A 15,118-nucleotide genomic window follows, 5' to 3' on the forward strand; every position below is an offset into this window, starting at 1 on the left:
TTGCCTGGGACTTACCGCCAGATGCAGCCTAGATCTCAGCCTGTTGTTCACAGAACTTATCATATTCTGCTCTCCATACCATTGATGGCATCTAAAGTTGTTTTAGCTAACATCTGCCTGTCCCAAGGTGTCATATGGTAATTTTCAGATAAAGCATTAAAGAGTCCTTTTGTAAAAGCCCCATTTTCTCTAGTTGATGAGCCTTTCCACACTAGAGTTGAAGAATCCAGGGCCTCAGGTTTTACAGACTTTTGATCCCAATATGAAGTAGGCATAATGCAGTTCGAACAAGAGCCCATATAGTTAAAGATGACAAGAACACTCATTATTCTTGAGCCTGATTTAAGAGAGTACCTTTTGACACCTTAAATCCTTTATCCTTGAGCATGCAAGCTAAAAATTTACAATGATGCCTTTGTCTTTTACTCGAATTCTTCCCCATTCTAACCTGGCTGATTCCAAAAATGTTCCCATCCACTTACGGTTGTGACTCCGAAGCTGGCATGGGCTTTGTGTGCAGGGAACTTCCCACCTTTCTGGTGAATTTCCACTTTTCCTTTTTCACTTTGTTTTTTGCTCAGGTGAACCTTCTCCTCCAGATTCCTATTTGGGTGCCAGGTGCCACAACCTTCGTGGCAGAGTTCAGGATCTGAAGGAGGGGCCGATGCACAAATGAAAATACTATATAAGAAATATGAATTTAGAAGGTATTGGGGGTCAGGGGTGCCTCTTTCTTGAAGAGACATAGCTGAGACTGGGTCCCATCTGCTTTTTATTCAGTTTTAGAGACACATCTTGCCCTCTAGCAATGCATATGTTACAGAATTTACCAGGCAACTGAAAAATACACAGGAGTACTTGGAGACACAGGAAAAAAATTTACTTTCAGATGTTTTGCATGTACTAGTACAGTGACTCAGGGGAAACCATTTCTCTCCAAATCCTGAGCAAACCAATATGGAGGAAGCTCTCCCTTTATACCCTTTGGTTTCTTTGTCCCCTAAATATGGATGGGACTTACGGACCTTTCGTGGGCTTTGCAAAAAACCCCGTGTGTTGGGATGGGGGCAGTGAGACCACACCTAAAGGCCTGGCCTGGTGCCAGCGCTGATAACCCCCTCCAGGGGTTGTGTATTGTTCATAGTTTATGGCCTCTGTAAAATGGGAGTACTTAGGTAAACAGGTATTGCAAGACCAGATTGTGGAGAAAGGGGCAGTGAATTATAGACTATCAAGAATGTACATTGGTTACTGGCACTGATTCAGGTTGCTATCCCCCCCAAAATGTCTTATTTTCCCCATAACATACAGGCGTATCAAAGGTAAAGTTTAGTAAACAGGAAAAGAATTATCAGGTTAGGGAATTGCCTTGAGCCACCATTATATCAACAATCGGTGCTTAGCATCAGCCCTGCTAACACCCAAGGTCCATCGGCCTTCCCCGTTCCTTGGCGCACTGACAGTATCAGCAAGCGGTGGCTTCCCACACAATGAAGCTGAAAGGGCGAGTCATCGAGGGGCCTGACCACGCTGCTGGCGGCCTCGGGCACCGACTCCCCACGGGAGCCCGGCGCAGGCTGCCACCCGCCCGCCGCCCCCGGACCAGACCCAATCGGCGCGTGCCCTCCCCCGAGGAGATGGAGGAGGAGGCGATCACCGGCGCCCCCCGGAACGAGATGGAGGACGTGGACTTCCTGTCTGGGCTGGAACTGGTCGATCTGCTGGACCCCCAGCAACCGGACTGGCCCCTGGAGCCCGGGCTCAGCTCGCCCTGGGGGGGGGGGGGGCTAGGACTGCGCCCTCCATCTTGCCCGGGGTCCTCCAGTTTTGGGGCGGCCGCCATGTGCTCAGGAGAGTGCCTTCTTCCCAGAAGCCCAGGCCCCTGCTGGCCACGCCCAGGATTTCCTTAAAGTAACCAATGACAGTCAAGGGACGTGCGCGCCAGAGAGATGACCACATCCTGTGTAACAAGACCTGACTCGCGCCTGGCCAATCGGCGGGGCCCACAGTCCCCTCCCAAAACCCACAATCCCATCAGGCCTCGCTCTCTCGGCCACTGGGCTACCGTTGCATTGGTGAGTGTGGTCGGGGAGCCGAACTAGTTCGAAATGAAGGACTCTTTGCTTTTGCATCGGACTGACGGGCTCCCTGGGGGTCCTGGGAACCTTGAAATCTGGGCACAACAGAAGCAATGGTAATTGAATCAAGAGGAGGCAATGTTGCCATCACTGTTTTGCCAGTCATATGCCAGCCAGTGCACAGAGACATTAGCCGGACTACTGGAATAGATGCCATATTAAGTGGCTGTTGGGATTGTGTGAGAGCACTGTGTGCAAATTGCTTAATAATTAATATTGGGGCAATGATAGCTTTTATAGTGATTAAGGTTACAAGTCTAACTGAAATTGTCACCCTCTCAGTGTTTCTTCACATCTACTAGACATACTCATCAATGAGATAATAATTATATTACTTAACAGTTATAAAAATAGTGCCTCACACTTATATCTCACCTTATAACCTACATAGCACTTTTTATTAATGTTATCCTCACACCAACTCTTTGAAACCATTCTCTTGATTTCATGTTATAACTAAAATATAAAATGGAGGTTCAAGCGGAGAAGGGGCTAGGGTTACAAAGGTGCATACATTTGTCAAAATTAAACAAAAATATACTTCAGATTTATGTATTTTAATGTATGTTCATTTTATATCAAAAGAAAAACTTGTAAGCAATATTTAACTCTAGTTAATAATAAACATACTTAAGTATTTAGGAGAAAGATAGTAATCTATGCAAATTTACTTTAAAATCCATAAAAATTAAGATGGATTAGTGGCTGAATAGAGGGATGGATATATGAATAGATATTTAAGAAAGAAAGTAAAGTGTTAATGGTAAATTCTAAGTGATGTAATTATGAATGTTCACTGTAAAAGTCTTTCAGCTTTGCCTTTCATTTGAAATTCTTCATAATAAAATGTCTTGAGGAAAAGAATAAAGGCTTAGAGAGATTAAACCTGCCTTCAGGTTACAGTCTGAGACTCAAATACAGTTCATCTGATCCCAGTTCCCATGCCTCACAAGAATGTTTAAGAAAATCTTTATTGTTTAGTGTTCAAAGGAAGGTAGTAGAGCAGATAAGTACTAAATTCTGGTTCAACAAAAGATCTGTAAAACCATTTTTCTACCATAAAAAGAATGACTATTTAAGTAAGAAGACTGCATTTTAAATCCCACATTAATTCATCTCAGAGTGCCGGAAGCCAATTCCAGCATGTCATAATTGCAAGAGTTTAATCGAAAGGTTGATGGGATTTGGGGACTCAACAAGGGCTGAATCACATATGTTATCTCCTGTTGGGAATGGATAAAGGCATTTCCCCAAACCTGAAAACAAAACGGATGATTGCTTGCTGCCAGACAGCTCAGGGCATCTTAATTTACATGTTATTGCCTCCTACTGGCCAAACACCTGAACAGCCGTAGGCTAATTCTTCCAATCTGACAATGGACTCTGTAAATGAAACCTGACCCTTTGATGTGTTTATCTTTGCCTCTCCTCAGGACAATTTGTGTTAATAAAAAGCATGGGGTCCTGAGACAGGGGATCTTAGTTTCTTTAGCTAGGCTCCTCTGACCCCCAATATGCCTTTCAAAAATATGCTTCGTCTCTGGACTCTTTATTAAGTTACACACAGCCCTTCTCCAGATTGCTGAACCCTTCCAGATGCTGAAACAAAAACCCTGGCAAAAGAGTACTGCCTCCTTCATAGCAGCCCCTTTGGGGTATTTGACATTTATTACAAAGATGCTGCCTCACTCAGAACACTGTCACCCTTCTTAAGAGAGGACTTTCAAAACTTAAAGCACTTCTTCACATAGTCTCAATGATGACAACCTTTTGCCCTTTTAAAATACCTGAATGTTACCTGAAACCTAGTCAGGTTAATAAAACGCCCTGGCAAAAGCGTATTGCCTCCTGAGCATCAAGGATGCTTTCTGTTTGATACAGTGACCCAGACCCTTAAACTAACAAAACTGGTTTGCTTGTATGACACAGAAATTATTTCTGAAACCTGCTCTGTGCCAATTTGGGGGCAATGGCAGCATCTCACCCATGATAGTACTAATCAGCCTATGGGTATCATCTATGTCAATCAAACAGACTATAAACTTCATGAGGGCAGGGACCCTGGAAACTGTCTCACTCCCTTCACACACAGCCTGTGCTTTTATTTACAAAATTGATTAATAAAAGAATTCATTAATGAGTATATGAGTAAATGAAAAGAATGATTATGTTAACTCATTTGAAAAACTGTGACCTTTTGACTGTATCTGGCTTATTATTTCTACTGTAATTTAATTTCTTCAGTATCACATTCCATATATGTTATGCTATGCAGTGACTAAAAAGTAACAAGTCCACATATAAAGGTAACAGATTTCTTTTTCTGTCTTTTGCATAATTTTTAGTTACCATCCTTGAATTGTCTAAGTACACAATTACATCCTTTGTAAAAAGGATTGTTGTTTCTTTGTATTCACCATTTTCTTTTCTATACTAGTAGTTATTAACAGTACATCCACGCTAAGATAAACAACGGTGGTAAATTACATCCCTCAGTTTTGTTGCTTTCAACCGTTCCACTAAATACAGTGGCAACTCCTTTGTTGAATATACAGTGTTAATTGTGTCCTCAAATAAGTTGTTTTATTACTCTGCATTTAGAGGTTAATTAAAAAATTGATTTTAATGTTATCGAATTTCTTTTCATTGTCTTTTAAGCAAGTGATGCATTGTATCATGCTATGATGAAGTGATGTGATACAATGAGGATAATAATACCTACTATCCAGACAGCTGTGAGGATTGGAGAAAATGGATGTGCAGAGCACCTGGCAGTACAGATTACATGGTAGATGCCAGTTAAAGATTCCCATTGCCTCTCTCGGGTTCTGCTCAGCTCTAGATGACTAAGCCTGCACTTCCCCATGTGTCTTGACTCATTCTGTTCCCAGTACCTACCATTGTATAGATGTTGTATTAGGATTTCCATTTCCTGGTTTGGCATCTTTTTTCATCCCTAACACTGACTTGGCTTTTTTTCCAGTCTGTGACTATTGCTCTGGCAGTTCTGAGACTCAGCTCCTCCCCTCCTCCTGTACCTACCTTTCCACCCAGTGGGTCTCCAGAGCCTCCATGTCAGCTCTGTTCTATTGTCACTTACTACCAAGGGACAATAATGGCTTCTTATTAGACCTTTCAACTGGGTATAAATCCTTAGATTTGTCAGTAAAAAAAGCAACAAAACAAAACAAAAAAGAAAGTATTGTTTATAGTAACAAATCAGACCAAAGTGTTTTTGTAAAAAATAAATAATTTCTAAAAAACAATTACAGGCAACCCCCACAAGCACATGGCCTAACTGGAGACCATTTTCCAAGGGCCAGTTTGGATCTGAGTTAGGGGTGTTTGAAAGTTTAATTCTACATGTAAATCATCCATGGTGCTTTAGCAAACTTCTGCAAAGTCCTGTGTTCCATTAAAATATCTACAAAAATGCTCTGTTAGCAAACATAGCTAATGAATATAGTCCAGGTAAGTGTTTACCCACTATTTTTAGGTAAGATATTGGTATTTCCTTATTTCCTTTATCGTCTTAGCTGTTAAGATGCTTATATAAAAGTTTGTTCACACAGGTTTCTAATAAAATTACTTTACATCCTCCCTTCTTTTACTATTTGGAGTCTTGTCATTTTATTCTTGTGTTTTTACATAGAATAATTACTTTGGGTCTTGACTATGTTGCTGCTCTGGATGTAATTGAAAAAGAAAAACATCAAATGTGAATCAGTATGACATACTTTAAATTATTATTATTAAACTAGAGGCCCAGTGCAGGAAATTCGTGCACGGTGTGGAGGGTATCCCTCAGCCCAGCCTGCACCCTCTCCAATCTGGGACCCCTCTGGGGATGTCCAACCCCTATGGGATCAGGCCTAATCCGGCAGTTGAACATCCCTCTCACAATCCAGGACCGCTGGCTTCTAACCACTCACCTGCCTGTCTGCCTGATTGTCCCTAACTGCTTCTGCCTGCCAGCCTGATCTCCCCCTAAACTCTCCCCTGCTGGCCTGATTGACACCTAACTTCTCCCCTGCCGGCCTGATCGCCCACAACTGTCCTCCCCTGCCAGCCTGATCACCCACAACTGCCCTCCCCTGCTGTGACCCACCTCCTCCACCAGGACCGGCCTCCTCCATGCCACGCAGAGCTGAGGGACCCACAGGCCTCACCACACAGAGCAGCTGCTGGGCCCTGCCTCCGCTATACACACAGCCATCTTGTGATGGCTATCTTGTGATGACATGAGAGCATGACACCACCTAGGCTATTATTAGTATAGATAATTAAGTATATCTATTCCATTGTTTATATTCTTGAATAAATTATTTTTTTCAAAAGCAGGATTAAGAAGTTAGCCAAAATTACTTACTACTAAGAATAAGACAGCCCTAGCCAGTTTGGTTCAGTAGATAGAGCATCAGTCTGCGGACTGAAGGGTCCTGGGTTTGATTCCAGTCAAGGGCACATACTAAGGTTTCAGGCTCGATCTAGGGGGCATGCACGAGGCAGCCGATCAATGATTCTCTCTCATCATTGATGTTTCTATCTCTCTCTCTCCCTTCCTCTCTGAAATCAATTAAAATAATAATAATAATAATAATAATACAAAGAATAAGAAGTTTATATAGTTAACACTTAAGGCTGATAAAGATAAGGCTACATACCCCTTCCAAAACTCCAGCAGAGTACTTGGTGATGCATTTACATGTCTTATGTTTGTGTAAAATTTGTAAAAGAGATTTTTGTGTCCACTTTCTCTAAAAGGAACCCTCAAATTTGTATGAGTTCCAGGACCCATGAAACTTGGATATGCCATGTAATAGGCAATTCAAGGAGACTATCAAATCTGCTTTAGGAACTTTAAAGAAGAGATTGTGCAAAGTAAATCTGGAAGCCCTTCATATGAAGTCCTGCCTGAATGCAAGGGGTGGTTAAGTTCAGTGAATTCTCAAAGACTCTTCCAGACCCTTGATATAAGACTACCTTTTCCAGGTCTTGCAATCAAAAAGCCTTTTGCTCTGAGACAATTTTTTAAAATATAGGTTGATATTACTTGTCTCTTATGCTCCATCTCCCATATTTTGAAAATAAATAAATAAATAAATAGCAAACAGATAGATATAGATATCCAAGACAGTTTCAAGTGTCCCATCCTTTTCTTTAATAAATTTCAATGTTTCAATATTTGGCATTATACTATAAAACTCGAGCCAACAAAAGCCTATAATCCATAAGGTTGTATCAGATACCACAGCATTATGTAAATGAAACATAATACCAGGACTGTTATAGTTCCAGATACCCATGCACATGAATAATGCTAAAGGTTGAATACTTTCATTTACTTGAATGCTGAAAATGATGTTATACACAAGTGAATTTAACATAATCACAGTAACCTTTGAACCATAATCTCATTAGTTACACTTTATGCTTAGAATAATTCACATAACTCTGGTTGCCATTGTTGTTGAGATGGAGAAAGTAAAGCCTAAGAAAATTAGGTTCTAGACCAGGGATGGCTAGTAAATGGCATTAGTACAACTACTCTTCTTTCCTTTCCTGTGGCAGAGATCAGCAATCAATCATTAAATTATTTCCCTACATTTTAGGAAGGCATTATCAACAGATCTATATGGACACATGAAACAAAACCTATTCAATAAATCAGGTGTAGACCAAGACTACAAGCTGGTCAGGACATAACAAAGAGGAAGGAATACCACCCTCACCACTCACCCACCGAAGTCTGTCACTACTGCTTCTTATTTTGACTGTCTTTATTTTGATATCACATCATTTCATTCTCATAAAAACTCTTCTTCAAGAAAAATAACCAATTTTTCCAGTTTACAACTAAAGCACGTTCCTTTCTTGGTGACACTGTGGATGATGAGGACTGACAATGTTGTCTTCATATTTAGCTCTTCCCATGACCTCACATGGTTGGTACAAATGTTTCCAGTTGCTCCCTTGGGGCCTGGTGCTCCAGACATGGACTCTTGCTTTCTCTGGCTAGCCACACTGCTTGAAGCCATCTGTCTAAACATGGAATCCCTTAGCCCACATTCTCTCATTGCTCATGTTCTGTGTCTCCCAACTGTCTGCGGCTTTGGGCTTGGCAAACACCAGGGAAATTACACATAGCTTTACCTGTAGTCTGAATAGTATTTAATCATAGAAAATGAAGTGTTTCATAGCAAGTTATGTTTTAATCTTCTTTGGGGAGGCTTCCTTTTTATCACCTTTTGCTCTCAGGATAACAGGTGAAGACACAGAGAAAGAAATAGATTATTTTGAAGGAGGAACTAATTATACTGATGGATTGTAAGTTTATTTTCCAGCTGAAGGAAATGTTTATGGATAGTACTGGGTATTACAAAATGGTGAGTAGACAGTTAATATCCACCTTTCTCTGGTCCCCTGGAACCTTGCCAGAACACAGAATCAAGGGCCACCACCAGTGGGCTATCTGGGGACATGTTGTATAATGCTGTAAACTTTTCTTCATACCTATTAGCAAGAATTTTGAGCAATAAAAAATTTTCCCCATTTTGGTGAACTTAGGCTTGCATATAGAATAGTGGTCCCTAACTAACTCAACAAATTCGCTAACTAACTCAAAAGTAGGCAGTGGAAGGCTAGAACAACAGCTATTCCCTTCCACCACCACCACCATGCTAACACTACATAAACCCTTGGATCTGTGTACAAAGTGTTAGGAATTTGGATAAGGGATGCTGACTGGGACAAAAAGAATTGGTGTCTTCCAGATAAACTTTCTTCTTAAAAATCTTGATGTCTCTTTTTTTTCCCACTCTTCAATATGTACAAGATAAGTATTGATTACTAAAGATAAAAAGCACTCTGAAAATTAGGTGTAGATATTTTCACTTATTGAGTATCTAACATATATAGCAAGTAAGTACATATTTGTTCTTTATTAAACCTGTAACATAGAAATCATTATTTTGTTTTTACCAAGTAATAAAACAAAGACTTGTGGAGGTCATGTAATTTAATCTGTGTTTCAAGACTAAAATGTGGTATAGATTAATTTGAACCCAACCCTGTCCTTCTACTACATTGCCTCAACCTCTACAATTAAGTAAAATAATGCTATCATATAGATACATGCCTGATATTATAGGTGCACGTTGTGGAGAGTAACATTCTGTTCAGGGACTTAGGACCCTCACCTAGTCCTTATGGGGAATAAAATGTGGGAGACCCCTAACATAGGAATCAAAAGCATTGTTTCCTTCTTTTATAAAAGCAGTCTCACCTGCCCAGGTCGATGATCTGGGGTATGTTTTCAGTCTTGTACAACTGCAGTCCAAATACCACCTTGATTAGGTGGCTTCCATGAAAAACTTAAGAGAAATGCCAATTCAGAAAACTCATCTGGAGAGGAAAACAGTTACTCAAACAAAAATCTGGTTTGAGCAGCCGTGATGCTATCACTTTATACAGAGGTGATGAGAGAACTTAAAATTGTGTAACTTAAAGTATGTAAGTGATAAATATTTGGTTAGTTTGTCAGCAAAACATATATGTAAAAAAAGCCCCCAAACACCTTAAATAATTCTTTAGAATATAGATTTGATTATAATAATGAGTATTTTGATAGTATTCATTTAAAAATACATCAACACAATAAGAGAAAGAACCATACAAATAAATTGGCAAAAAGTCATTTTATTATTGTAAATATGTGTTATCATTATAAAACTCCTGATTCAGGAAGGTCTCCTAACCACTTTGTTTTCTTTCTAATAGTAGAGGAAAATAATGGCCTGTGTGTATATCTTTAGGAACCAAGGTGAGCTAAGCACAGAACTGGAAGAAAAAAAAAAAAAAAAAAAAAAGCAGTGCATTTCTGGGAAAGGGAAAGCACAATAAACCCATATCATTGAAAAGTGAAAGTACCTACCTTCAAAATTTTGCTTTTCCATGCCATCATCACTAGGCAATGATTCCTTGCCCATTCTCCATCTCACATTATCAGTTTGTACTCTTTTGACTGGTAGTGTTTATTTTCACTTTAGTACTTGAAAAATAAAGGAACATATGCCTGCCCTGTGGGTGAACTAAATAAGGGCAGCAAAATGCACTCACTGTAATTGGTTAAGCATTTGCCAGTTCTAGACCAGTGGCAGAGCCAAAGCTTATGTCCTCAACTGTGTGGTTACTCAAACAGCCATGTCACAGCTAATTGGGTTCACCAAAATTTTCAGTCAGTTGATTCAGCTGCAGTTGTTTAGACATGGTTTTTTCCCAGAGCAGGGACCAGCCTAGCTCTTTCTAAATGGCTGAAATGGTCAGTAGCAAAGCTACTCATTCAGACCACTCCTCTCATATAGAAAGAGCTGTGATTACAGGCTTAAAATTATGGGTTGAATTGATACAGTTTTTCTTTTTTCCAAAGTGGAAAAACTGAATAACCTATGTTTGTTTTGCTTTTTTAGGTACAAGAGAATGTATAATGCTAAGTTGATATCATAACTTTTTGAACATGTTTAGACAATAGAACAGTGAAATGGTGTGCCACAAGACTATTTAAAAGCAATACCTGACTACTTAATCAAGGGCACTGACCTCTGTTCCCTTAGATCAGTGGTCAGCACACTGAGGCTTGGCAAACTGCAGCTCGTGAGCCACATGAGGCTCTTTGGCCCCTTGAGTGTGGCTCTTCCACAAAATACCGACTTCTGCACATGGGCCACAAAGTTTCAATCGCACTGCACTGTATGTGCACGCCCACAAATGGTATTTTGTGGAAGAGCCACACTCAAGGGGCCAAAGAGCCGCATGTGGCTCGCGAGCTGTGGTTTCCCGACCACGGCCTTAGATTGTCAAATAAATAAAAAAATGACAATAGCCAACACAACTATAGCCATCCAGTATGAGTGAATCAAAATTATACCTTATTTTTTGGTCAGATAAGTAAAAATATATTTTTTGGTGTGCCACAGAATTTTAGTACTTAGTTTATGTGTGGTGCCATGAGATGAAAAAAGTTGAAAATCACTACAAAAGAAGCATTTACATGAAGAGTCTTTTTCTTACTAAAATATTTACTCTTAATATTGATGACTGATAGCTGGAACTTTCTCACATTTTTTCAGCTGAATGTCTCACCCTAACATCACCAGCATGTTACACATGGTTTTTCCAAACCTTCCTGCTGAAAAATCCCCAGGCCCAAGACTTGTTTCTGAGAGGCCTTACTCAGAACACTCTCTAGCTGAGCCATTTACAAGTCCACCTGACATCTTTAGGCTCTCAGGCCTCCAGGAGTTGTGCAGGAAACCACAGGCTAGTATAGTCTGACCTGAGATCTCTAGCTAAGCAAACTGACCCTCAGATGAAGGGGAACAATATTCACTTGGCTTCCTCCTTTAGCAGCTCATCTACCTTTTTCCCTCTCTGCAACCTCCAACAGACTCCTCTGCTTCTGCTGTGTGAACTAGTCAGACTGTGACAATATTTGACTGAACCCTTGCAATGTGCTCATCCATTCCAGACACACAGTTCTGGCTTAGCCTCTTTATATTCCCCACCAGTGCAATTCTACTATTTACTTTCTGGTCTATAATCATGAGTAAGTGTTATGAATGAAATATGCCTTGAGCCTTTGGAAAAAGCACCAAAAATTAATATCACCTTAGAATGTAAGTATATAATTAATCAAGAAAATAATGCCAAATGAAATTTAAAAAAATAGATATTATAATTGATGCTTCCTTATAGTGATTATGAACTTGCTGTCCCAGAAAGAGATTATCATCTCTTCAAAGAGCAATGTGGGCTGTTTCCTAGGATGAAATGTTCTATACATTTTTTGTGTTTATCTGATTATATTTTCCTGTATCTTTGATTAAAAAACAGTGAAAGAGATGTCACAGGTTATAACCTGAGTTACTGACAAACAAGCAGTGTATAGAATTGCTATGTCTTCAGAGAAAATAGAAAAGGAACAAATATATTTTAATCTTTACTGAGTACTAGGCTAAAAGAGTAGATAGAGGCTTAAATTGATTGGGAATTATCTATTTTTGGCTCCTCCCCATCCTTCACACCTTATATCCAATCCAACATTGTCAGTTCTCTCCATTTTCACTGCTACCCTCTCATCCATCACTTTTCTTTCAGACTACTTTTACGGTCACCTACTGGTCTCTCCACTTAATTTTCTGTCCTTCTCCCATCTGTTGTCCACAGGTAGCTTTCTAAAGTGTACATCAAATCACATCATATGCTGTTCTGTCTGCCAGATATTCTGTCCCTACTCTCTCTACCAAAGTACACATGACTTCTTTTCAATGTTCATGTCTTAGCTTAAATGTCACCACCCTCTCTAAGTAAGTTCTACCTATTATTCTTCTCATTGTTCAGTCTTTGTTTCTTATTTGGTTGTATTCCAGTTAATTGTTTGACTTCCTCAATAGGCTATAAGTTCCACAGGGCAGAGAGCATGCTTGTTTATTCATCAGTAGGTACCTAAACTCTAGCATGTCAATTGAATATTTATTAAATGAATGAGGAAGAGGAATTTGAATTGGGTGTTGATGGTAGAAAGAAGCAGGCATTTGGAAGTTATGGTATTATAAAGCACTAGAGGCCCAGTGCACAAAAATTTGTGCACTCGGGGCGGGAGGGGGGGGGGCAGTCACTCAGCCCGGCCTGTACCCTCTCGCAGTCTGGGACCACTTGGGGAATAACCACCTGCTGGCTTAGGCCCGCTCCCCGGGGAATTGGGCCTAAGCTGGCAGTCAGACATTCCCCTGGCAGCTTGGGAGCCCTTGGGAGATGTCCTCTTGCCAGCACAGAGCAGGCCTAAGCTACAGTCAGACATCCTTAGCACTGCTGAGGTGGGAGAGGCTCCCAACACTGCTGTACTGGCAGCCATCAGCTTGGATTGTGGCTGAGCAGAGGTCCCCCTGTGGAAGTGCACTGACTACCAGGAGGCAGCTCCTACATTGAGCATCTGCCCCCTGGTTGTCAGTATGTGTCATAGTGACCAGTCATTCCCAGTAGTTCTGCTGTTAGGGTCAATTTGCATATTACCCTTTAATTATATAGGATAGAGGCCTGGTGCATGGGTAGGGGCTGGCTGGTTTGCCCTGAAGGGTGTCCCGGATCAGGGTGGGGGTCCCGCTGGGATGCCTCGATAGTCGGGGTGAGGGGCTGAGGGCCGTCTTTAGACTGGCCACACTCCATTCAGGGTGGGGGTCCCCACTGAAGTGCCTGGCCAGCCTGGGTGAAGGGCTGATGGCAGTTTACAGGCTGGCCACAGCCCCTTCAGGGTGGAGGATCCCACTGGGGTGGCTGGCCAGCCTGAGTGAGGGGCTGAGGGCTGTTTTCAGGCTTGACACACCTGCTTCAGGGTGAGGGGTCCTGCTGGGGTACCTGGCCAGTCTGGGTTAGGGGCTGATGGCTGTTTGCAGGCTGCCCAAGCCCCCCAGCGGGGACCCTCACCCCATGAGGGTGTGGCCAGCCTGGGTGAGGGGCTGATGGCTGTTTGCAGGCTGGCCACAGCCCCTTTAGGGCGGAAGTCTCCACTGGGGTGCCTGGCCAGCCTGGGTGAGAGGCTGATGGCCTTTTTCAGGTTGACCACAGCCCCTTCAGGGTGGGGGTTCCCCCTGGGTTGCCTGGACAGCCTGGGTGAGGGGCTGATGGCTGTTTTCAGGCTGGCCACAGCCCCTTCAATGTGGGGGTCCGCACTGGGGTACCTGGCCAGCCTGGGTGAGGGGCTAAGGGCTGTTCTCAGGCTGGCCAAACCCCCTTCAGGGTGCGGGGTCCTGCTGGGGTGCCTGGCCAGTATGGGTGAGGGGCTGATGACTGTTTGCAAGGTGGCCAAGCCCCCCAGCGACCCAAGCTCCCAGTGGAGGCTGGCTGGAAGCTGGTATCTGGGATTTATTTATCTTCTATAATTGAAACTTTGTTGCCTTGAGCGGAGTTCCACAGCCCGCCAGGGCAGGTGGGAAGCTTGGCTTCCTCCATCACCAGGGCAACCAAGCCACCTGCTTGCTTCAGCTCCATGGCGGCCAGCTGCCATCTTGGTTGGGTTAATTTGCATATAGTCACTCTGATTGGCTGGTGGGCGTGGCTCGGGGCATAGCGAAGGTGCGGTCAATTAGCATCTTTGTATTTTATTAGTGTAGATGTTAGCAAATGGACAATTTTGAAGATGAAATAATATAAGAGAAGATAAGTGGGACAGTGCTATATGTGTGAGGTCATTGGGAGCAGACTGACACAAAAAATATTTGGTGAAGGACAGTATGGTGGTAGTCTGAGAGAAGTAGGCCAGGTGTAGTGGGCCTTGCTGTTGCCTAGTGTCCACCCTCTCTGGTCAGTTACTGTAAGCCCTACATAGGTTGCATCAACTTGGACCTCTTATAAACTAGATTGACAAGTCCCAGAGAGAATTCCATGATCAATTTTCAAAAGCATGTGCCCTCAAGTGCATACTATTACACATACTATTAAACATTTCACACCTAAAAGATGATATTCTATACATTCAAAAGAGGTATTTTTTATACCCTTGACAGGGCTATTCTATAATGGATATACAACTCTCTGAAAACAACAACAACAATGACACACATTTGGAAAGCTCTACAGAATGCAAGTACCTATAATCAGGAAATGACATGAAAAAAGTAGCTCCTGGCAACTGTGGTGATATATAAACCAGCCATTTACTAGAAAATGGAGTTAGATGTGGGGAACTAGCTAGGGACTTGAGGTGTCACTGAAAACCTATTTAATTCTCTGCCTCTGTTACTGACATGGAATTAAAACACCAGAGCAACAGAATAATTGGTCTGGTCTATTAAACATCCCCAGGGAGGAATAAATTGTGGTGTTTATGGTTTATCTGATCTTTGTCACAGAATCTCCCTTCTTATTTCAACACATTAATCCTATAGTATCCAGGTGGATGAGACACAATCCTTGTATTCATATGT

The 15,118-nt window shown here is 41.8% G+C and overlaps 1 pseudogene; it reads left to right on the plus strand.

The window, feature by feature from the left end:
- The first annotated feature begins 11,738 nt into the window (after positions 1-11,738).
- LOC118650489 overlaps positions 11,739-15,118 on the plus strand; it is a 31,738-nt pseudogene continuing 28,358 nt past the window's right edge.

The sequence above is a fragment of the Myotis myotis genome, unplaced genomic scaffold, assembly GCF_014108235.1.
Source record: "Myotis myotis isolate mMyoMyo1 unplaced genomic scaffold, mMyoMyo1.p scaffold_m19_p_3, whole genome shotgun sequence".
Classification (NCBI taxonomy): Eukaryota; Metazoa; Chordata; class Mammalia; order Chiroptera; family Vespertilionidae; genus Myotis; species Myotis myotis.